This window comes from Vicugna pacos, unplaced genomic scaffold (assembly GCF_048564905.1).
Source record: "Vicugna pacos unplaced genomic scaffold, VicPac4 scaffold_20, whole genome shotgun sequence".
Taxonomy (NCBI): domain Eukaryota; kingdom Metazoa; phylum Chordata; class Mammalia; order Artiodactyla; family Camelidae; genus Vicugna; species Vicugna pacos.
The window spans coordinates 77,576,699-77,599,811 of record NW_027328741.1 but is presented as its reverse complement, the minus strand read 5'-3'; the positions used below and the strand labels follow the sequence as shown (position 1 = coordinate 77,599,811).

Genomic DNA, 23,113 nt, shown 5'->3' with positions numbered 1-23,113 from the left:
CAGCCGGGCTCCCCTCAGTCCGCGGCTGGCGTCCGCTTCCCCTCTCCCGCCCGCGAGTCCTCCCCTCCCGGGCTTCCTCTCCTTGGCCGCCGACCCGTCCCCACCACTGGGCGGGCTGTGTCCCGGGCGGGCGGGGTCTGCACACCCGGACGGGGCGGGCGGCTTGGGCTGGGGCTGGGGCTGGCCTCCGAGCGGGGCTGCAGCCCGCGTCCCCCACCCCGCTCTCCCTGCCCCGCGACCCCGGGGCTGCCTTCCTCTCCCTTTCCCGATCCCTGAGGTCCAGATTAGCGGCGTGGGCGCTGCTCCCCAGGCTGAGAGCCCGCGGCTGTAACTCCCAGCTTCTCCTGGTGGAGTCGGGAAAAGGGAGCGGCAGTGCTGAGGGAGCTTCTGTCTCCTTGATCAGGATTTCTGCCCCAGGTAAGTACCTTGAACACTTTCAGGTGTTATGATGGCGGTGCTTGTTGATGTCACATGTTTTTATACTGAGAGGGATTACAGTGGTGAAAGCAGGGCTTGGTTCAGTTAAAAATGAGCTGAAGGCATGAGGCTGTCTCATCCTCCATCATTCACTCTCCCAGGGTGAAACGTGAGACCGTCGATCTTAAAAAGATACTTATAGTCCCTAACTAGTCCAGCCCAGCTATTGTGTGTTAACAGGAACAGCACAACCTGAGGCGTTGGAGACCCAGGGACATTGCACTCCTAAAGAGCTCCTGGCAAAATCTGGTTTGTTTCGTTTTTTTTGTTTGTTTGTTTTACTTAAATTGTGGGACAGACTAGTAGTATAGAGGGAAAAATAATTGGCAAGAAGGATTTTTTCATATAACAGCTTTATTGTGATATTGTTCACACACCATGAAGTCCACCCACTGGAATGTTACAATTCAGCAGCTTTTAGCATATTCACATTTGTGCAACCATTATTATTCCAGAACGTTTTCATCACATCAGAAAGACCAGTTGAAATGCATGACCTATCCACCCCTTCCCAGTGGTGGTTCTAAAGAAGTTTCTTGGCTGTTCCTGACCATAAATTAACTTGTTACATTCCATGAAATATCTGGGAGGAATTCTAATCAGAATTGCAATGAATCTGTCTATCAAAGCAGGAAGAATTAATGTCTTTATGGCATAAACTTCTTCTACACATGAATATATCTGGGACCCTATCTTTTCATCTGTCCAGAGCCAGGCCTATGGGAAATCCTCATTAATTCTTGGGTTTGTGAATGATGAGATTCAATACATCATTAGATGCAACTGTAGCCTTTCACTGAAGAGAAAAGTAACCTCGTAGAAGCCAAGTGATTCTCTGATGGTTAGAATGAGTGACCGCCAGTGCTGGAGTGTTCGAGTGGACTTGGTGCTTGCAGAGTTCTCCACCACCTACAGCTAAGGGGATTACCGTGTTCTTTTACTTTTTTTTATGGCGTTGCTTTTATTTTTACTTATTACATAAAATTATTTTTTATTGAAGTGTTGTAAATTTACCATGTTAGCTTCAGATGTACAGCAGAGATTCAGTTATAAGCTTATGCATATGTATATAAATGTTTTTCAGATTGTTTTTAGTACAACTCATTACAAGAAATTGAAAATAGTACCCTGTGCTATGTAGTAGGTCCTTGTCATTTATTTTATATTTATTAATGTGTATCTGTTAATCCTCCCTTTCCTGCCTGCTAACAACAGTTGGCTTTCTATGTCCATGAGTCTATTTCTAGCAGCACCGTTTTTGCTAGCAATATATGCTGGTTGGCTCTTTTCTGTTTCAGTAGTTCCATCTTATGTGTGGGCGTTTTTCTTCTGGTGGGCCTGTGTGTGGTTTGCACACGTGATAATAGAGATCTGTATTTGGGAGAACTCCAGGCCTCGTGTAGTCCCTCGTATGGAGCGCCCACTGAACTGATGCTTGAACTTGGAAAAAAACAGTAAATGTTGGAATTTCCACTATGGTTGAGACTTTCAGGTTTCTATAACCTCTTTAGCCCACCTAAATTTTGGCTGCACCCAATACTGGATAATTTGGTGGAACTTCATGGTATGGTGGTGTAGAGACAGGGCCTTGTATGCTTCTTCTCTTTCCTTTTTCTAACAATCATTTTCCTGGGCCTTCCAGGTACTCCCCCAGAAGGGCCCAGGGCTGGCTTGGTGCTGCACTGAGGCAATATTTGTTAATAAGTCCCTTTCCTCATCTCTTCTGAGCCTCCATTTCCTTCTCTGCACAATGAGGGCTTAGACTAGATAAGTGCTTTTCAGTTTCTTTTAAAGCCATGTTTCCTTTGAGAAACAGAAAATTCAAATCTCTCCTCCCATCACAACCCTTTAGATTTTGACACGTCCTCCAAGGAGTCACATAGCTCTTTGTGGTAAATTGATGTGATTGTGATTCCACGTGGCACAGAAAAGACTCTTCAGAGATTTATTGCAGGGAGAGGGCAGGAAAGGGGCAGTATGTCACACTTTCTTGTGTGAGCACTGGAGCAAAGGCTTGGGTTTAAATACAGTGTCTGATGTGGCATCTCTCTAATCTTGCACAATGTGATAAACCTCTATCCCTAGTTTCTTAATGTGTCAAGTTGGGGTGGTAATGTTTTAAGGCTTTTGTGAAACATTATACACATAAGCCATTTGTGTCTCGGTAGATACAAGACCTGCTAGAGAGTCGGAATTTCTTTAAAAATACATATATATTGTCCACATCACTCTGTCTGTGTGTATTTTGAAGTTCCTGGAGGGTGAGGGTTGAGTGTAATGTCCATCGTGGGACAGGTGGCCCATGGGTCTGTGTGCCTCAGATTGCCCCCTCCTCCCCAGTCCACTTCCTCTCAGTCCAGGATGAAGTTCCCTAGTAGATTTACCCAGAGGTCTTGTGGAAATGGCTCTTCATTTTATTGTTTCACCAAGGAGGGTTGCCATCATGATCTCTGTGGTCAGGTTTTGGTGACCTGAAGGCTATGCAATTGGGGATTTCTATTTTATAAAAAGAAAAAAATTACAAATACAAAATTAGACCTAGGTTGGTGGCAGGGGCTTTTGAAAGTGGGGACCATTAGCTTTTTTAGCTTCAGGTGCAGTGGCCTCTGGCCACGAGGACACATCCTCATGCTCTGAATTTGGAGGGACCAGTGGGTTCAGTGGGAATATTTACTGAGTGCATCTCATGGGCTGCGCATTGTCTTATTTGTACTGTGTGTTCCTTATTTGAGACGGTGAGCTGATTTAAACTCAATAGCCTCTTTAAAATAATAGACTTTTTATTTTTAGATGTAATGTAGATTCCCATGTAGTTGTAAGAGATAATATGGAGAGGGCCTATGGACTCTTTGCCCAATTTTCTTTAATGGTTCCATCTTGCAAAGTTGGGGTACTATTCATTCGTGACTCACTAACCCTTTTAGGTTTGTGTTATTGCCCTCATTTCTATTTATGAATAAACTGGTGTTGAGAGAAGCACACAGGTCTGCCCAGGTCATCCACGTGGTTAGTGAAGATTTGGGTGGAACGTGGGCTTGGCATTTCCAAGCAGTACCATTATGATTGTCTGTGGCAGGGAGCAGCATTCACTTTGCTTGTTTATTCATTCATTCAACAAACATTTATTGAATAAACTCTGTGGGTCAGATGCTTTCATAGGGTTATCTGATTCTTCAGCAGTATGGAGAATCAGGTAATGTTTTCTTTTTTTTTTTTTTTAATATGAGAAAAATATCTCTGAGAGGTTATAATCTCCCCAAAGGAAAAATAGCTCATAAATGAGGGATAGTACATTTGTACAGTTCCTTCTTCTTATGCAGGTGGTACCCTAGGCATTTTACATTTGCAAACTTCCATAATCCAGATATATTCTTGTAAGGCAAGTAGTTTTTTTTTAATTGAAGTATAGTCAAGTTTACAATGTTGTGTCAATTGCAAGGTGGTTTTTTTTGAATTTTGAATGGAGAAAATATTTTTTGAGGGGGTTAATTAAGTTTATTTATTTGTTTCATTTTTCTAAAATGAGGTACTGAGGATTGAGCCTAGGTCCTTGAACATGCTAAGCACGTGCTCTACCACTGAACTGTACCCTCCTCCCCAAAGCAAGTTTTCTTACCCATTATTCTGCACCTTAGGAGTTCAAATAAATTGGCGTTGAAATCCAGATATTTTGATCCTACTATGGTTCTTTGCATTATATCCTGCTGAGGGGTGGGGAAGCAGTTCCTTTATTCATTCATTTATTCAGCAGTTTTGAGCACCGACTTTGCATCAGGGCCTGCCTAGGTGCTTGGAAACAGAAAACAAGAAATGATCCTTTTCTGCAGGGGATGGAAGCCTAGACCAAAAGCTGGGTAATGTGATCTGAGCTTCAGTAGCCATGTGCAGACGCTGAGGACAAAATTATCCCCGATTTGCTTGGACTTCCCTTGCCTTCTGGCTGGTGCACACAAGGTCGCCGCATCCCAGTGAGGCCCGCAGCCCACAGCACAGTATGTACATCGATTTACCCTCCCTTCTCGGCAGGGCCTGCAACATGAACGCCCCTGACTACGTGCAGTGCGCTGAGGACCACCAGACTCTCCCGATTGTGGTCCAACCCGTAGGGATCATCTTAGAGAATTTCTTTTGCATCTATAATGGAATCTCCTTGGTGAGCCAGATCAGACCGTGCGGCTCCCAGTGGGCACTCTGTATCTACTATAGGTATCTCTATGCGCCCGAGAATGGATGGAGTGACTTCCAGACCCAACGCAATGTCATGGGCCTTGTCACCATTACTGACTGCCTCTTGGCCAAGACCTTCTAGAAGCTCCATGCACAGAGGAGCTGTATGACACCACGCTCTACGACTCTCAGCTCTTTGTCTTTGTGCTGTATGGGGAGGTGGCCGAGCAGCCGCACACCGACGTGGCCTTCAATCTACGAGGACTGCAGGGTGGTGGAGAAGAGGATCGACGACTTCACTGAGTCACTCTTCATCTTGCCCAAGTCCAAGTGGCTGGATGGGGACCCCGAAAATTCTGGGGAGAAGACCCCCCTCCTCTACATCCTATTTGAGAAGGAGGACTTCGTGGGACTGGACACAGACAGCAGGCAAGTCAACCTGAAGGCCGGGCCACCCTGGCTGTGTGACAGATTGCTTCCCTACATCCAGAATGGGATCATCAAGGAGGAGGGCTTTCTTGTAGCCAAGGCGGGAAGGAGGTGTAGCCCGCCGGTTTTCAGACGTTTAAAACTAAATCCGCCTTTGTTTCAGAGAGATCCTTTTAGGGTTAGTGTGGACACTTACTCCCCCTTTTCAGCCAGGACACTTGGGGGGACCCCTGGAGTTGCTGTCCAATAGAGTAGCCACAGCTACTGATGTTAGTAGTGCTGGGGAGGAGGCCGGTCTGAGCTGAGATGTGCTGTAGGTCAAATGCACATCAGACGCTGAAAATTGTCTAGTAAAAAGAATATAAACTATCTTGTTACTTTCTATATTGATTACACGTCAAAATGATAGTATTTTACATACAGTAGAATAAGTAAGGTCTGTTCTTAAAATCAGTTACTTGGGTTTTTTTTTGTTACATTTTAAACGTGGCAACTGGGAAACGTTATTTACATGACTCTCATTTCATTCCTGTTGGACAGCCTGTCCTGGGACAGTTTCATCCCTTTGCTTATAAATGAGACTCTGAATCCCGAGACGCAGAACGAGGTGCTGGTTGAGCTCAGGGTGGAGCCGATGTCTCCTGCCTCCCAGGCCCAGCACCAGCACGGCTCAGGCCCTCTCCCCTGCCTGACAGCCACCATGCCAAGTTAGGACATCAGAAACACTGCCAGGGGCTTCCGAATTAGCTCCTTACGCAGGGAAAGGCGTGTCACGGTGTATGGGACACAGCAGGGAAACATTCGTCCTCACTTTGTCCCTGTGATTAGGTCAAAGGCCCCACTCTGCCTTGGAAGTGCAGACGATCTCTTCTGGGCTGCCTAACCCCTCACCCTCTACTATGTTTCCCTGTGTATCTTTCAAGCTGTCCCTCGGGCAGAAGAGGGTGAGACGTCTTTGCCGAGAGGTGGTCCCCCTTTACTGGGGAGAGTGAGGTGAGCTGTGACCCCCCGGCCTACGGCCTCGGGCCTTGAGTCTGGAGAGCGCTCATGGCGGTCCCACAGGTGACGGTCGGAGGACATGGCACGTGCTGCCGGGCCCGCTGTGCAGGAGGGGCTCTGTGATTCTCTGTGATTCTAAGGTCAGATTCTACTTTCTTGTTGTTGGTAAGATGGAGGAGAAGATGCCAGAGAATTGATAAAAAGAAAATCCACACCAGTCCTGTGAATGACAGACACAGGGGATCCGTGTCCCACCTGCGTGTGGTGCCTGGCGGGCTCTGGAATAATTTTCACTTCCTCCCCGGACATTCCTCTATGGCTTAAGGAAGGGGAGAGGCATGTCGTGGCCATGATCTGTACTTGTCCTCACAGGGCCCTGTGATCTACATGCCCACACTACACTTCTGCTCCTTGGAGATGAGGTGTCAGGTTTAGGAAACTGGGCACTGCTGAGGGCATAGCTGCCAGAACCGTGCTACACCAAGGCTGGCTCCGTTCACCTCACCTGTCACCTCCTGTTGAGTCCTAAGGCGTCATTCAAGGTAGGTGCATCGGTGCAATGAAAGCAGGGACCTCCTTCACCCCCCGGAACAGACTGGTGGGTGATCAGTGGAAGCCTGGAGCCCTGCCCCAGCCCCACGCCAGTGCCTCCTATTTTGTCATAGGAGGCACTGGTGACATTTTTGCTCAGCAACTGCTTGGCTCTGATTCTGCAGAGCCAACAGAGAATGCCAGCTTGTTTTTGCCTTTTGAAGTCTGCCCTTGGGATTTGGCGGAGTAGCTGGATGTGTGCTTAGCCCATAGTGGTTGACACTGTCACCATTGTTTACCCAGAACCTCGTGTACCAGGCATGGCTGCCGGCATCAAAATACAGCAGCGCATTAAACCTCCCTCCTGGTGGGTCTGTCTGTTCTGGTACCATAAGGGCTCAGCCAGCATCTGAACGTCAGTGAGATAACGTGGCCAGTGAGCTCGGGTCAAGCACGTTCTCCTCCAGTGACTTTTACTCCATTGTTGCTTTTATTATTACACAGTCATTAATTTTTTAAACAATGCTTTGGTTCAGGAGCAGAACCTAATTCTCCCCTGTTCCTCATGGTGAGAGTGAGTAAAGTTGCCCAGCTTGAAATGCGACCACATTTTGTAGCTCAAAAGCTGTCTACACGCATCTAGGTGAAGTTTTGGTTTGGGGCGCTGACCACGTTGGGGTCCCCCGGCAGCATCGCTCCCCTCAGGCCCCTGCCTTCCCTGGATCAGGAGGTGAGGGTGGGTCTCACCGTCCCCGCGTCCCTGTCCTCATCACACTGACGTAATTTCTTGTAAATGCTGTCAAAGTCATTTTTGTTCTCGTGTGTTTCTAATTTTGGCTGTTCCTCTATTCCTTTTTCTATTTTCCTTTTTCCCTTATACCACCCCGTGAGCATGTTGTTGGGTCTGAAAATGTGGGCTATGCACACCCTGCATTGGAATAGCCAGATCGCCCTCTGTGCCGTCTCCATCGCTATAAAAAGCAAAAACTTAACAGTTGCCATGATTCGTATATTATCCTAGTCATCTTATTTTCTACTTTTTTGGAATTTTTGCTATGTTAGCACATCACCCACTGGAGTTTGATATCTGTTAAAGTCCTTGCTTTGAGGAACCTGTTAGTTCGTCCTTATATTTGGTAACAAATGCTCTCTTACTAATTTTGTTTATTTGTTTTGAAGAAGTGAGATGCGAATTGATTTAGGCGGCTGCTGAGGGATTTTTTTCATGGAGTATTTAAACTTGGAAAGTCAAAATCTGCAGCACCTTGCTTGATTCTGGCTTTTACACAAACGTGCTCGGCACACGGTTCCTGGCTGTCGCTGTGTGACGTGCGTGACGGCGCTTCCTGGCCGGCGGTCACTGGTGAGGAAGTGGCCGCCACGGAGGTGACAGCTGCAGGGGACGCTGTTGGAGGAAGCAGTCACCGGTTTTTTGTTTTTTGGTTTTTTTTTTTGCATTCACCTTCCCAGTGCCATTTACTTTACTTTGCATTCATAGAGGGGCAGGAGCGGGCCTAAAACCATGCCACTCTTTTGTTCCCTTTATGAGGCTGGTTTTTCTAAGTATCAGGAAAACATTGCCTTGTCCTAAGTAACTGGTTCCCTTGGATCTGGTGGACACAGGGACCGCTAAAGGGGACCGTAGCTTCCTCTCTGCTTCAGCCAGTGGGCATTCAGAGCCGGGTCTGTGGTTTGCCTCAGCAGCCGTGCAGGCCTCCCTGCACCGGCCTTTACTTTTACCCCTTTTTGGCAGTAAATAGCTGACTCTGTGTCTGTTGCAGCTGATGTCCACCACTGACGGCCGTGTCGTTATTTTGCGGTAGTGAGTCTCCAACACCCCTGTCAGCCATGAAGGGACCTTGCATTCTCACCCCGACCCTGGTTCATCTCACCCAGGGAAAGGGCTTGGCCACCACCGTCATGCTGGACATGAGGCCTTGTTTCTCCTTTCATGCTCTGGTCCAAATGTGGACACTTCATCCTTCACTGACTTGGTCTCGCTTGAGACAGTCCAGACTTTCTGAAAGAGTCCATCACATTCTGGGGGGGAACAGAACAGAAGTAAGAGTCGCAAGTAGGAGTCTAGGCTGTCTGGGTTGGCAAATGCAGGCTGGGATCTGTGATGGCCGGTCTGTGCCCTGGAAACTGGCCTTTCCCGTGACTCCCGAGAGAAAAGGGGTCGGAGCGAGAACAGACTTGCCTGGGTTCCTACCATCCTCATCTGCTCACTGACAGGAGTGTCAGCTAACTAGGAGCTCCCCCAGACCTCGGGCCCTTCAAACCTCAGATCACGGGAGATCCTTGAGTCCCTTCTTCTGGTCCTTCTTTGTGAGAATCCAGTGCCTTCTGAGGTGACTGGCAGCAGGAGATGCCTCCCCCTCCAGGGAACTCCCTTCGGAGGACTGTGACTCAGTGCACCTTGCTGTGAGCTTGTGGGTTTCCATCGTGCTCCCTGCAGAACCAGACTTGAGACTGGCTTAGTGACAGAAATAACAAGACTGATTCCAGGGCAGGGCCAGGTGGAGGGAACAGTGGAAATTGAATGTGACCTCAAACACCTAGGTGGGTGCTGGGGCTTTTACTAAAATGGGGAGCCTGGGAGGTACCTGCCAGGAATCGAAGTCTAGAGTAAATGGTGGACATAAGGCCTTTTTTTTTTGACATATGGCATTTTTAAGATGCCATTTGTCATCCAAGTTAGGACTTCCAAGAGGCACTCGTGTCTATGAGCCTGGGGCTCAGGTGAAGGAGCCGGACTAGAGATACACATTGGGATTCGTCATTCTTAGCTGGTGTTCACAGCCGTGCAAGTGGATCAGCTCATCTCAAGAGGTGCAGACTGTGTCTGAGGGGGGGCAGGGCTGTGCCTGGTTTGGAGGAAAGCCCGGACCATGCAGCTTTGGTGTGTCAGTCAGCGGCGTTTGTGATTTTCAGAGCAATGGCATTTATCCTTAAGGTTCTGGGGGGTGGGCAGGGCCACACAGGAAGAAATCTGAAGAGAGGGTTTTGGCCACGTGTGCGCGTCTTGGGACGATCCAGAGGCTGCAGGGTCCAGAAGGGGAAACTCCTCAGAAGCTGGAGTCGGAGTGGGGAGTTGGGAGAATGTAGTCACACTCTCCTGTGATGAAGGGAGGGAGGCCTAGGGAGTCCGCACCCTAGCGGACTCTCTTTCCCACGAACAAAAGGCAATCAGACAGAAGATTTGAGGTAAGAAGGGATGGGCGTTGGGAGAGGAGCCAACCTGGAGAACGGTGGTTGAACAATTCTTGAATAGTCTCCCTGAAACATAGAGTTAAAAAAAACCCAGACTCTTAAGAATATTGGTAGTGACTGGGGAGGAGGCAGTTGTTTTTCTGACCTCCTAAGGGTAAGGTATGTATCCGGGGATATACAGAAGAATCGGGCAGTCTGTTCCTGGGGCTTCACCCTTACCAGGGGGAACAGTGCAAGTTTAAAGGGGGAGAAGGGCAGCGGAGGGAAACTAACCAGGTCCCGTGTCACGTACCAGTCGGCCGCCCTACTTGCGTGTTGCATTCACATCCATGCCTCCCAAGTGGGCGGTGGCAGCCCCGTTTTGAAGATTGGGAAGCCTCCTCAGAGGTTTAAGGAATTGGTTCATTTAGCAGCTAGTAAATGCTGTAGCAGGATTCCAGCAGGGCCTTGTCAGACTTCAAGGGCATGTTCTCTCTACTAATTCCGGTTGTACCTGAAATGGTGAAGTGAGTCAGTTTCGGAGCCTTTCAGAGAAAGTACGCTTTAAGTGCCTCAGGACTGTTGCACAAAGCTCAGTGTTCTTTCATGGTTCGGAACCACCGCAATGCTTTTTGCCCCACAGATGTAAGGTCTTACTCCTTTGACGATGGCGTGGTTGTAAATGACATACAGGTGCAAAACCACACTTAGCAGCTTCTGAAGGGAAACTCTCCTGTTCTTCCTTGATCGGCTTTCTTCCACGGGATGTAACTGTGCTGCAGCTAAGGCCTGAGCTTTCCGTATGGAGTGAGGGTTTGATATCCAAATTTAGCATAAAACAGTCAGATGGAGAAAATCGAAGATGACAATATATTTTGGGGTTTCATTAGACAAGACATACTATCTGTTAATGGCTCATAAAGCTAATGAAATTGAGTACAGAACATTGCATTTCTTACTTTCTACTGAGAGCTGTCTTCCAACATAAGGTTCTCTGCTTTGGAACTTCAGCTCAGCCACTAGGGCGCCTGTCATTGTGTTGGTGTGATTGCATTTACACAGTGCATGTAATCTGGGCTTCCTTAGCCCCAAACACTCCAGTGCAGAATCATAGGCTGTAGCCATCACTTAGTTATACAAATACTTCTAAAACTATATGATACCAAAAAAAATAAATAAATAAAAATAAAGAGAGAGAGGGAGATTGCCTTTATCAAAGTTCCTTTGGATTTTAACTGCAAAGTGTTGTTGAGCAGCTCTGGTTTCCTTTGGATATGAATATATACATTTCTTTGCATGTAACTTGGATTTCAGGCTTGAACACCAAGCTCTTGTTTTCCATGAGCCACAAAAATCATAGCCAAATGACACACGTATGAAACAGTTTATTCTTTTTATCTGAGACAGAATCCTTGAATTTGGGACTTGAGCTGCGACTTTCCTGTTTGCTCTTCCCACCCCTCTTGTCAACTCACTCCTTTTTCCCACGTGGCCTCCAAGAGGTCATGGTCTCATAGGAGCAGGTGGACAAATACCAGTTGGTCGCCAAGCAGTGCTGCTGTAGACGGAGCCCAGCCAAGAGCTAAAGGACATCATCAGGGAGGACTTCCTGGAAGAAATTGGCTCTACATTCAGTTCTGGGAACAGAGTAAGAGTCAGCCAGGGGAAGGAATCAAGAGGGTGACTCAGGTGGCAGGAGCAGCCCGGGTAGAGGCCTGGAGGCTTGTGGGGTGGGGACTCGGGGAGACTGCCCTGTGTGGTCCAGGGTGGTGGGTGACCCTGCTTTGAAGGACACTGGAGAGGGCCTAGGGGTGGAGGGCTTTGGAGGAGCTTGGTTTTTACTAGAACTGACACAGAAGAGGCAGTGAAGGGTGTCAGCAGGAAGTGACCCTTAGGAGAGCAGCTCTGCCTGTCCTTTTGAGTCCCACCCCTTCATTCTTTTATTCACAACACACGCAATTCTGAGTGTCTAGGGGAGAGGGGGTGGACCCACAGTAGTAAGCAAAATGTACTTGCTTCTTGAGAGCTTAGCAGTGTCAGAAGTTGACTTAGATTAAAATGTTTTATTAACACAGCAGGGCACCTAATCCAAAGTGCGGAGGTTGGAGGGAAGGAAGACTTCCTTGACAAACAGTTAAAATGAGCCTGGAGGCTAGTGGGAAGTAGCAGCAGGTCACGGGGCCCCTGAGGTCACTGGGGACCTGGTACTGAGGTGAGGATGGACAAGCAGGGTCGGGGGTGGGGCTAGAACTCTACCAGGGAGCCTCTGATGGGTTTGAAGTGGGGGAGATGTAATCAAATTTGTGCTTTGGGAAGGCTGCCTTGGCTGTGTGTGTGTGTGTGTGTGTGTGTGTAGCGGGGAAGAGGGGGAGGGTGTCACCAACTGGGAGGGTCATTAGAAGACCATTCACAGGCTCGGAGGCCACCAGTGGGAGAGGGGCGTCGGGACTGCTTGGGGACCGCAGGGGCAGAGTGGATGCCGGGTTTCCTTGTGTGGAGGGCTTGTTAGCGGGGTCGCTCTAGCGACACATTGTGGCTGGAAGTAAACAGATGGAGGCCGCCAGGTGGACTTACCTCTTCTCTCCTTCCCTGCCTTGTGTGATGATCTTAGCTCTGCCAACATATGGAACAGAAGAGCTAAGTTCCAGAGTAGCCCAGGACTTTGCTGGGCTCGTTCAAGTGAGAGCAGATAGGATTTAGGCTTGTGTTGAGATCTGTAAGTTAACTTAGCTAGAAACGTCCTGTCTTTTGGATTTTCATAGGGGTAGTAATTCTTGATAAAGATTGCTTTCTTGGTGAGAGGAATTTTAATACAACTGATGTCTTTCTCAAAAAATATCTTATCTTTTAAGAAATTTAATATTCAAAATAATAGGAATATTTTAAAATGATAAACTAAGGCTTTCGTGTAGTTTCTTTGGTTTCTGAGTTGATGTGTAGGTAGACCCTTTGCATTACATAATAGCACATCTTTGACAGTATTTAAAGAGCTGTTAGTGAGCGCCCCCAATTTGAAAGCATCATTAAAGCTTGCTCTGAAATAGTGAAGTCATATAGGTCTTGTTTGCAGAAGCCAGATATTTGGTTTATAATCTGCAGCATAGCTCCCTTTATAAAATAATAATAGATTCAAAATTAACAAAGTGGAAAATAATTGATTTTTTTAAAAAAATGAAACATAAACTTTCTTGTGCTATTGTTGCAACTGGAAATTTTGAAAAGAAAAATCCTATTGTAATATCATCTAAGTGAAATACATATATGTCTGTCACATTTGAATAGTAACTGCACAGTGGTTTTTGAAGTCAGGATCATTCCAGCTCAGATACTGGCAGTGATGGTTGCTGGTTTTCAATGGAAGAGCCTAAATTTGCTTTCTTAGCTTTATTCTTTCCTTTTCTTTTCTTTTCTTCTCTTTTCTTTTCTTTTCTCTCTCTCTCTCTTTTTTTTTTTTTTTTTGGGTAGTGCGAGGGTTGAGTAGTGCTGTGCCAGCATGATTTGGGGGCAATTTGTGGGCAGATGTCGTGCAGCAGCAGTGAGATATTTCCATGCATTTTACTTTCCGGACATCACCAGGGAACATGTGTGGTTTGTGCCTGCAGGATGGGATGCTGCAGGACTCCCTGGTCCATCAATGTTATGTCTTGGAGCTGCTCCGGTCAGTGAATGATTTTCTGTGGCTTGGAGCTAATGTGGTCTGATGCAGATGATCAGATGTGTAACTAAAGTACTGTTACTTGAAATAAGAGAAAAGCTAGCAAAAATGTCTCTAAAATACAGGATGAGGGAGGAGAATTGGCTGAGCTGCTTGCAGTGGGGAATATTCTCAGGTGACTCCCTCACTTTGTCTCCTGTCACTATCCCCCACAGCCCTGCATGGCAGTCCTACTGAAGCAACCATGCACTTTCTCAGAAACGCGCTGAATTTCCTTGTGCCTCTGATTGTTCACCTTTTTTTTTTGAAAGCACATCTTGCCCTTTGCTTAAATGCCATCCCTGCTAGCCACCACTTACACTCATTCTTCTGGACCTCGTCCATATATAGCTGCTGAATGAAAGAACAAAATGTAGTATCTCCATTTAGTGGAATATTATTCAGACATAAGAGTGAATAAAAAAGAAAAAATAAATAAAGGGGAATATGAAAAAAGCCATCTGCTCTGGGTAGTCCACCCTGACTGCTCAACCCGGCCTTTTCCCTTTGAAACCCCACCCCTTATACCCCACTCTACTATTTTTGATAGTATTTACCACCTTCTAATAAAGTTTAACATTTTCAGAAAAAAAGAGACATGCTGATACCACTTCAACATGGGAAAGCCTTGATAACAGCACGTTAACTGAAAGGAACCAGACACAAACGGCCACATATTGTTGATTTCAGTGATCTTAGAAATGCCCAGAATTGGCTCATGCAGTGGCAGAGAGCAGATGATGGTTGCAAGGGGCTGGGTGGAGGGGGGTTGTGGAGTGACTGCTAGTGACAGGGGTGTTCTATTGGGGTGATGAAGTGTTCTGGAAATAGATGGTGGTGAGGGCTGCACAACCGTGAGTGTGCAGAAGACTGCTGAGCGCTGTCTCTGGGAGTGCTTGTTGTTGGGGCGGCTTTATTTTGTTCTCAACCTGTAATGTGAAGGGTCATCTTGTGCTGAGACCATTCAACTCCTGTGAGTGGTAAGGCTAAGAGACTTTGCAGAGTCATGTTTCTTTTTTCCCCCTTGCTGAGTGTAGGCAAAAATGGTTTAAGCCTGAGAAAGTGCTCCATATGCAGAAATGTCTTTCAGTTTTGGCTGGTGTAAAAATCTTGTGAGCTTTTTAATCATTTAGGACAGTCTGTAGGGGGAAACAGCCTGTGAAGCCTGGGTGAGACTTGGAAGAGCCGCGCTACCCTCCCAGACACGGGTGGGGATTTCACCCCCATTCAGGCAGTGAAGGGCCAAGACCCGTGAGAGGAGTTGACAGTCATGAATATTTATGTGTATCCGCTGCTTCATCTTGGATATTAATTTCTAGCTGAGTCATTTTGTGGCGGCAGCCTCATCCTACATCAGGAATTTATAGTATCTGCTCTTTGAGGTGAAGAGCTGACAGACTTGATTATTTAACAGTCTATCTTGTATTGATATCTCAGATTCCTTTGTCAATCACAAAACAGCAGAAATACAGACGTCCTTTAATGCCGATGTGACCTGGAGCAGGTTTAGTTTCTGTACCTCAGTGACCTTATCTGCGTGTGGGGAAGATGATAACAGTGCTTCCCTCAGAGGGGCTGGTGAGAGGAGACTGAGAAGCACAAATGGAAGACTTACACGAGATGCTCATGAATGACAAAATTTAGTGCTCTCAGCCTGGTGAGGCCTCAGGGGCAGAGATGTCAGAACAGAGCAGTCCTAGCCGGAGTTCGATCCGCATTGGCAGGTTTTATGATCACTATCACCACTGTGGGTTATCAGGTAGTTTTAAGACTTGGTAATATGAATTCATGAATAATGTTAAAGACTAGACAACTCAGATCCGGTTTACATAGTTCTCAAGATTTCCTGTGAGAAATGGATATTTTTTCCCCATCTTAAATCTGAGTGGATTCTCTAAAAAAATTCTGTAGTCCTCCATCTTTTTCCTTTAATTCTCCTTTTTTTTAAATAAAAGTTTTTAAATGGAGTTACTGGGGACTGAACTGAGGGCCTCATGCGTGCTGAGCACATACTCTCTCAACTGAGGTATACTCTCCCCCATAATTTTTTTAAACTTTACTTTCTTAGTATTCAGAGGTTAGAGGCCTCTAATTCTTTTTTTGGAGACTTGTCCATAAACCGGTAAATCTAAAATTAATGGACAAAATTTGGTTTATTAAAAAAATCATTAGAACTTTTATCAATCCATTCAAAAGGAAATGCTTATTGAGTTAAAATGCTTCTCCTTTATGGTGATTTCTAATTTTTGGTCTAGCTTAACTTATTAAAAGTAATCCTCATCATCATAATGACCAAGCTTGCTGTGAGTGGACACCTACCAAAGGCTAAACTGTTTTTCTCATGTTTTACTTCAAAGCAGGTGTTTGACGGTAGGTATCAATGTCTCCTTTTTGCAGCTGAGGGATTGAGAGGTGGGCAGCTTGTCCCAAATCAAACGCAGCTGGCGGTGCCTAGCTCGGTGCTGGAACCCAGGCTGCACAGGATGCATTCTCAATTTCTCCTCTGATCAGCCTCCCGTTGAGTGGTTTCCCGAACTCCTGTGAGTCCATAAATGACCGATTTTGGTGATCTCAGCCTGATGAGGCCTTCAAAGGAGAGACACCAGTGAGAATGTGAGACAGAGCGGCATAAATTAAAATTGTACATTTTCACAAATGTTGCATTCTCAGGTAATGACTTAAATAGTTTATGTTTTCTTTATATTAGTGCTATGTAAGCACTAAAAACAAAACATTAAAAATGATTATAGTGCAAAATAGGAGTGGGCTTTGAAAGTCCAATCATTGCTAATGATGTTGCTTGTTTTTCTCTAGTGGTGCTTATTGACAGAATAATTTACAATGACTGAATTTGTTTTATGTATGTAGTCTTAGTATGGAGGAAAAGTTTGTCAGTGCATATTGAAAGTAAAATCTTTACTCTTTTCTTTCCTGATGATAAATATGTACGTTGTTTCCATGGCTTAAGTATATTTCCTCATTTGTGAAATTTGAGTGATGCCGTTTACCATGTCTGACTGTGAGAGGTAGACGCCTTGTATACAAAGCATCCAAGAGCTGCTTAGTAAAAATGTGCTGTCACAATGACAGATAGTTTAGAAGGATCAACTGTGAATACTAAAGAGGGTGGCTTGTTTCTGATGCATATTCAATATGGATATATATGAATATGGCTTAAAGTAACAAGGATTCAGGGTTTTGTGTGTGTGTGTGCGTGCAGTATGAAGTTTTAATGAAATCTGTATCATTCTATTGAGACAGGGACTAGTTAAATTGACTTAAGCAGACGACCTTGAAGATTATTTACACAGAATGTGTATTGTTACAACTCAGTGTTCATGCTGCCGTGTAACTATACACTCAGACATTTAAATTCTAGGACTCTGACCAGAAGAATTAAGTTTAGAAAAATCCACATTGATCATTTTCAGGGAATAAGCTTCTCTCTTTTGTGATTAAAGAAAATTTTGATTTATTTTTCTGCACTCTTAATAGGTTTTAAAATATCAAAACATTGATTTGACATGTCAGCTTTTTTAATAGAAAAAAGCTCATGCTGTTTTAATATGTAAATAAATGTTTTTGTATTTCAATACACTTCTATGATTTCCTGGCTCTTTGAGAAGTATTTTGCAAGATACTTAGATTACCTCCTGTTGGAAAAATACAGACATGACTTTTATGAATATAGGCCTAGTACAGGTCTGTTGGTTTTTGCTACAGTGCAAGACATGAGGACTAGGAGAGCAGTATGTGCTACATAAGCTTTTAGTTATCTGATTCTTGTTTCTGATCCACAGGCAATTTTTGTGTTGCACCTTTCCAGGCAACCAGGAAGGCCTTTTAAGCCATAGGTGGCGCTGTTACACCTTCTTACAGTCTTAACTTTCCTGTTTGTAAAGGAAGTCTTAAACAACGTTTTTTTTTTTTTTTGATTCCTTTGCTTAGTGCTTCAGGGTAGCACAATGTCCATTATGTCTGACTAACTGGAACTATTATTCTGCTTATGTCTTAGTTTTATTCTATCATCTCGCTGTGAACATTTCAGACTTCCTGTGCAAACAGTTGCAACATCGGACTTTTCTTGCAGTGTTAGAAACCAGTGAGCCGGGATTTTATAAAAGAGCTAGAAGCGGCCTCTGGAGCACCTTAAAGCTGAAAAGTGTACTGAGTTCCCTAAGTATTATCCCCACCGCTGTGTGTCAATGGGTGGTAGGAGATTTGGTACATATACAAAGGGGTGTGGTGTTTTGAATTGGGTTTGCGTGCACGCGCTGCCACTGAGCTACGTGATCCTGAGTCAGTTCTTTCTGAGTTTTTCCCTCGTCTGTGAGATGGGGACACTCATTTCTGCTTTGTAGAATTGTGAGAATTAGAAATTATGTAAAGTGTTTAGCACAGTGTGTATGACAAGAGGGCTCATAATCTTAACTGCTGTTTGGTGTGAAGCCATCATTTGATAGTCTTTGGCAATTACTGAGAAACAGGAAAATAAGAAAAGCTGGTTTTATGATGAAAGATATTTGAGGAGGTTCCATAGTTCCTATACACATAATTTAGCATCAGCAGAGTCAGGACAGTTACACAGTCGCCCTGAACCAATGTTAAGCCACAGAATTTTTGTTACTTCATATATGTTGGGGCTTAAGGGGACCCAATACTTATACACATGTTGTGTCCAGCAGCCAACTGAGAGATGACAAAGAAGAACAGGCAGGCGATAAATGTCTCCTTTATTACTGATGAAGCCACGTTCTCCATGAAATTCAGGGCTGTGGGAGAGTGAGTGTCATGACACTATGTCCCAGAATTAGAGACTTACGCAGTCCCAGGTAACTCTGGTCCACAGCGAGCATTCCCTTGAGAGATTCTGACCCATAATGCACAGGACTGTCTTGCCATGGAACTGAGCATCCCGGCTGCTTCCTAAAGGTGGCCAACACTGGAGGGGAAGGAAAGCTTTCATATGCCCTGCTTGTCTCCCCGGACTCACACCTCAATCTGTTAGTGTGAGGAGGGCTAGCCGTGGGCCAGTGGTCAGGGGTGTGAAGGGAGAAGCAGTCTCCCATGGACCAGAGGAGTGGGGAGGAGGGAATCCCCCCTCAGATTAAACAGGTGGTGGCTTGAAACAGAAGGGTGCTCCTCAAGAGTTTATAAGAGGGGAAATAAGGATTTCCTTTGGGACTCAGAATAGTCATGAAACACAGAAGATGATTAGATGGGAGACTTGTAAATCACTTTCTTATTAAATTGAAATTTGTTGGGCACCAAAAATGTGCTACATTCTTTTCTGAGAGTTTTACAGAAATGAATCCTCCAATTTTCACAACAAGTGAGTAAGAAAGATTTGATTGTTATCCCAGGTTTACAGTGTGGAAATTGAGGCACACAGAGGGTAAGTAATTTGGCCAAGGTAACAGAGCTAGTAAGTGGCAGAGCTGGGATTTAAATCCTGGCTATCTGGTTTCCAGGCTCCCAGGGATGGGCTTTGGGTGTTTACAGGTATCTGCATCCCTGGATCTCTGTACCTCTGCATCAGTTAGACCAGAAAGGACAGGGAAAGTGGAGTTATACAGGTACTCACAGTCGTGTTTCAGCCACTGTCCATGGAGTGTGCCCCGTGATTGGCATTAATTGTTTTCCAGGCAGTAGATCTGTTCTTATAACAGAAATTTAGTCCATTGAGTTAATCTAGAAACCCTTCCTGCTCTGCTTCTGTCCACGCTTGCCATGTGACTGCCTGCCCGAGATTGGGCCGTGGAGGAGAATCTGTACTCATGGTTGAACTCTGATATTTCAATCTGGTTTGTAGTTTCACATCTCCTGTTACATTAATAAATTAAATTTCTGGTTTTCTTGCATCAGTGTGTCATAAGTTTGCTTAATGTGAAACCAGTCCATGGGAGCCGAGGGGTGCTGACGGTATAATTTCTGAGCATGTGGCATTTCTACCCGTGCAGAAATGGCTGGAGGATGTCCACCTTCCTCACTGATTTCTCCCAGCAGCAGGGTCCTCTCCCACCCCCGGATGTGAGGATGGGATCTCTCTGAGTAGGCCATTCAGAGGCCGAGTCCACCAATCAGATGAAGTACCTGGAAGTGGGTTTAATAGAAGAAAAGGGCTTCCAGGTAGTCCGATGGGCTGTTTGAGTCCGTTTGGTGAAAAGATGTCCACTCTCTGTGGTTGAGCTGCTTCTTTGCTGTTTAAAAGTCTGTATTACATGAAGGGATTTTAAAAAGCAGAAAGGTGTGATTTCAGGTGGTACATCCGCACCGGTGAGTAGTGCTGGATGACCGCCTGTGTGAGAAATAGACAGAGTCTTACAAACTTCATAAAACAGCTTTTAAAGCTCTTCCATCTGAGTGCACTTCGTATGGGGTCCAGTTCATGACTGGTCGCGCTGAGAGGGCACGTAACTGATGATGGCAGAAAGGACACGGAGGCATCAAAAAGTCCCAGACATGTTCTGTGTTTAGAGGATGGGGCACAGAGTAACATATTTGAGCTGGTTTTTCATTGAACACTTTTGAGTATTTTCTAGGACTCCCCAATCCCCCATGGTTCCATGCAGCTGGGTGTCCCCTCAGTGCAGCTGTCAGCGCTTGCCCTGGGCTGACGCGGTGTCACGGGGAGCAGGACGGTCAGTGTCCCCGGCTCCTCCGAGCTCCGTCTCCTCATCCGCAGAGCCGGGTTTCTCATCCGTGTCTACTTAGTAGGATTGCTGAGAATCACACGTGATGGTTGTCAGGTGTGATTTGTGGTTGTCTCTGTGATTGGCGTATAGTCAATATTTGATAGAAACACATGTTTTTTATTATAATTGTGGCTCCTAGATTGCAGTGGTTTTTAGTCTGCATTTATTTTTTTATATAAATTTATTCTTATTTTTAAGTAAGCACTTGTATTTATTTATTTTCATGAAGGTACTGGGGATTGAAGCCAGGAACATGTGCGTGCACAACAGGTGCTCTACAATGGAGTAATACGCACCCTCCTTGTCTGCACTTAAAAATAAATATTTCAATACACAAAATATTTCTTAAACACCATCATGGGTCCTATTTTCTGCATAGACAATTGAATACATATGCCATCTCAATAAGAATAAATGTCATAGGGACATACCTTTCTAAATCTGTTTACGTGTTTTAAAACGATCATAGCTAGTGAAAAACACGAGTCTTGGATCCACTACTTCTTAGGGTCTGCTTTGCCATCATGGGGAATTACATTCTACAGAGAAGGCTAATTGGATCTCATTGATATTTGGATGATTTTGCAATGTTCAAGGCTTTCAAAAGCTGACCGTTTTGTATTTTAAACTAACTACAAAGTTATCTTCTAGAAGTTGTAAGTCCTTAGCTTGTGAAGTGCCCAGTAATTCAGTTTGTATATGTCTGTGTCTCTGTGAACGTGTATGTGTGTGATTTCAGGAATGTAGCAATAAGTTCCATATAGCCTTCTGAAATCTTTCTCCTCCAGTTCAAGGTGTAGGTATATATTTACACAAATAAATTGATACTCTTTTGTGATTTGGCATATTGGTGGGAATAAGAGGTTCTCATAATTGTTTCAGAAGGGTTGGGGAGCATGAGCTTAGAAAATGGGAGGAGATAGAGGCAGGGAGGTTCTTTAAACTTTGTGCAAGATGAGAAACAGTAGCTTTTCTTTTTTCTTCTAAAGCAAACTGGCACTGAATTGTAACATACTAATACTCAGAATTGCTTTTCTGATCAGAGACAAGTGCCTCAGATTTTTCAAGGCAACATGAATGATGAAATGTGTTTTAGCAGTTATCTTTAAAAGTAGTTTTATTTTTCAAGTATAAGTCTATAGACTGTTCTTTTTTTCCAGCTGTACAAGAATTTCTCATTGATCCAGGTACGTGATCAATGTGTTTAGTTTCTTTGGGTTATTTATTTTTTTTTAAGTGCTTGATTCATTCTGGTGTGAATGAATGTTTAAAATTTCTGGATTTTGATCTTTAAAACTTGCTGATTTATCAGAACTGCAAAAAACCTGATGTTTGTTCCTTGTTTGGTGGGGCAACCTATTGATTTATGTTGTCTGTTATAGAGGGAAATTCTTCCTCTAGCCTGTAGATAATTAAGTGAATGGTTTGCAGTGTGCCTTAAAAATTATTTGAATGCATTGAGCATGTTTGTCCAGTGAATTTTGGATTGAGTCATAATAATGACTTTGCTTTGATTCTGTGGCTTTTGTCCTCTCCACAAGAATTTGAATTCTCTGTTGCATTTTGTATTCGTGTTCTTAACAGGGGAAGGAATTTTGCATTTTTTACAGAGGTGGGTTTTCCTATCCCCTCTGAATTCCTTCTGTAATTGATACAGCGAAAATCTGTTATTGCAGTGCTTAATTATTTCATAAAAAATTTTTTGGCTTAATCAGAAACAATGACAAAGAATGATAATAAAAAATACGAAAACCTTCCTTCCTTTGAAGAATAGAAATGAGGTGGTCAGGCTCACGCATGCTTTGTACCTGACACACTTACTCTCATGTCATTGTGTATCATGAGTCGGAGATGGAGTTGCTTCAGGTTTATAGATTTTTGTTTTAACATTTGTGTTGAATTCATTCTCTAGGCATGATGATTCCTGTTGCCTTTGTGGAAAGTGTAGATGAAGGGAAACAAATGCTTTGTTTTGTTTTCAGGAGGCCTGAGATGCTGATGAGAAAAGAGTAGAGGGTGGGCTGAGGAAAATAGTGATAGACCCTCACCTCCAGGCTGAAATTGATGAACAAAGAAATCAATTAAGTGTATTGGTATTTGACTAATAGAAGTCAGACAGCCCAGACTGTCTAGTTATGCCCAAAGGAAAGTACTGAATTCACCTGCAGAATTAGGTGCTTTACCATGTAGAAGCAGCTTAGAGCAATCAGAAAAATCAGTCTTATGATGAGATATAAAAAGAATATAATATCTTTTATTTCTGAAACTTTTCTACATTAAGTTGTGTAGAGCTAAAATTAAGTTTCAAGCACCAGGAGTTAAGAGTTTAGGTGGTTCTGTGGGATCGTTATTCAGGGATGTGTCTAGACCCTGCTGGAGTGGCCGAAGCTGGCAGGAAAAGATCCAGAGCCAGGATTTTTCATCCTAGGATGTCCTCCATAATGGTTCCATGTGGGAGCCCATGATTGAGTTAACAAGTTGTAACACATCCCAGCTGCCTGTCAACTTTAAGAAAAAAAATGTGCTTATTAACTGCTTTAAAGCAAACACCTGTGCATACTCACTCCTGTCTCCTTGCCATAAAAAGCAGAGACAATGCCTTGCTTGCATATTTGAGGTTATAGATAGCACACTGCTTATTGCATAACAATGACCCAGGCCCTCAGCTATAAACGCCAGGCCTGCGTGGTGTTAGATAGTCCATTATCCCCAAAACAGGGACCAGGCTGGTCTGGTGGTCTGCTTTGTAATGAACATGTCTAAAAAATGTATCTTGTTCCCCTCAGCCCATGACTTCCCTAAAGGTAAACTAAGCCTTAGTACTCATGGTGGAGTCTACAATCTCTGTCTCATCCCTTCTTTCCCCAAGTTCCTGCCTACTATCTCACAACTGTTATTGACTTTTTACTTTGATTATACACAATAAATA

General features: G+C 44.6%; 1 protein-coding gene across 2 annotated transcripts in view; it reads left to right on the top strand.

Moving 5' to 3' along the window:
• Positions 1–141: 141 nt before the first annotated feature.
• Positions 142–23,113, top strand: part of LOC140694018 (uncharacterized) — a 229,897-nt gene continuing 206,925 nt past the window's right edge. For both annotated transcript variants that reach the window (XR_012069745.1, XR_012069744.1), the window contains exon 1: positions 142–417. The gene's annotated coding sequence lies outside the window, so the exon portion shown is untranslated. The remainder of the gene's footprint in view (positions 418–23,113) is intronic.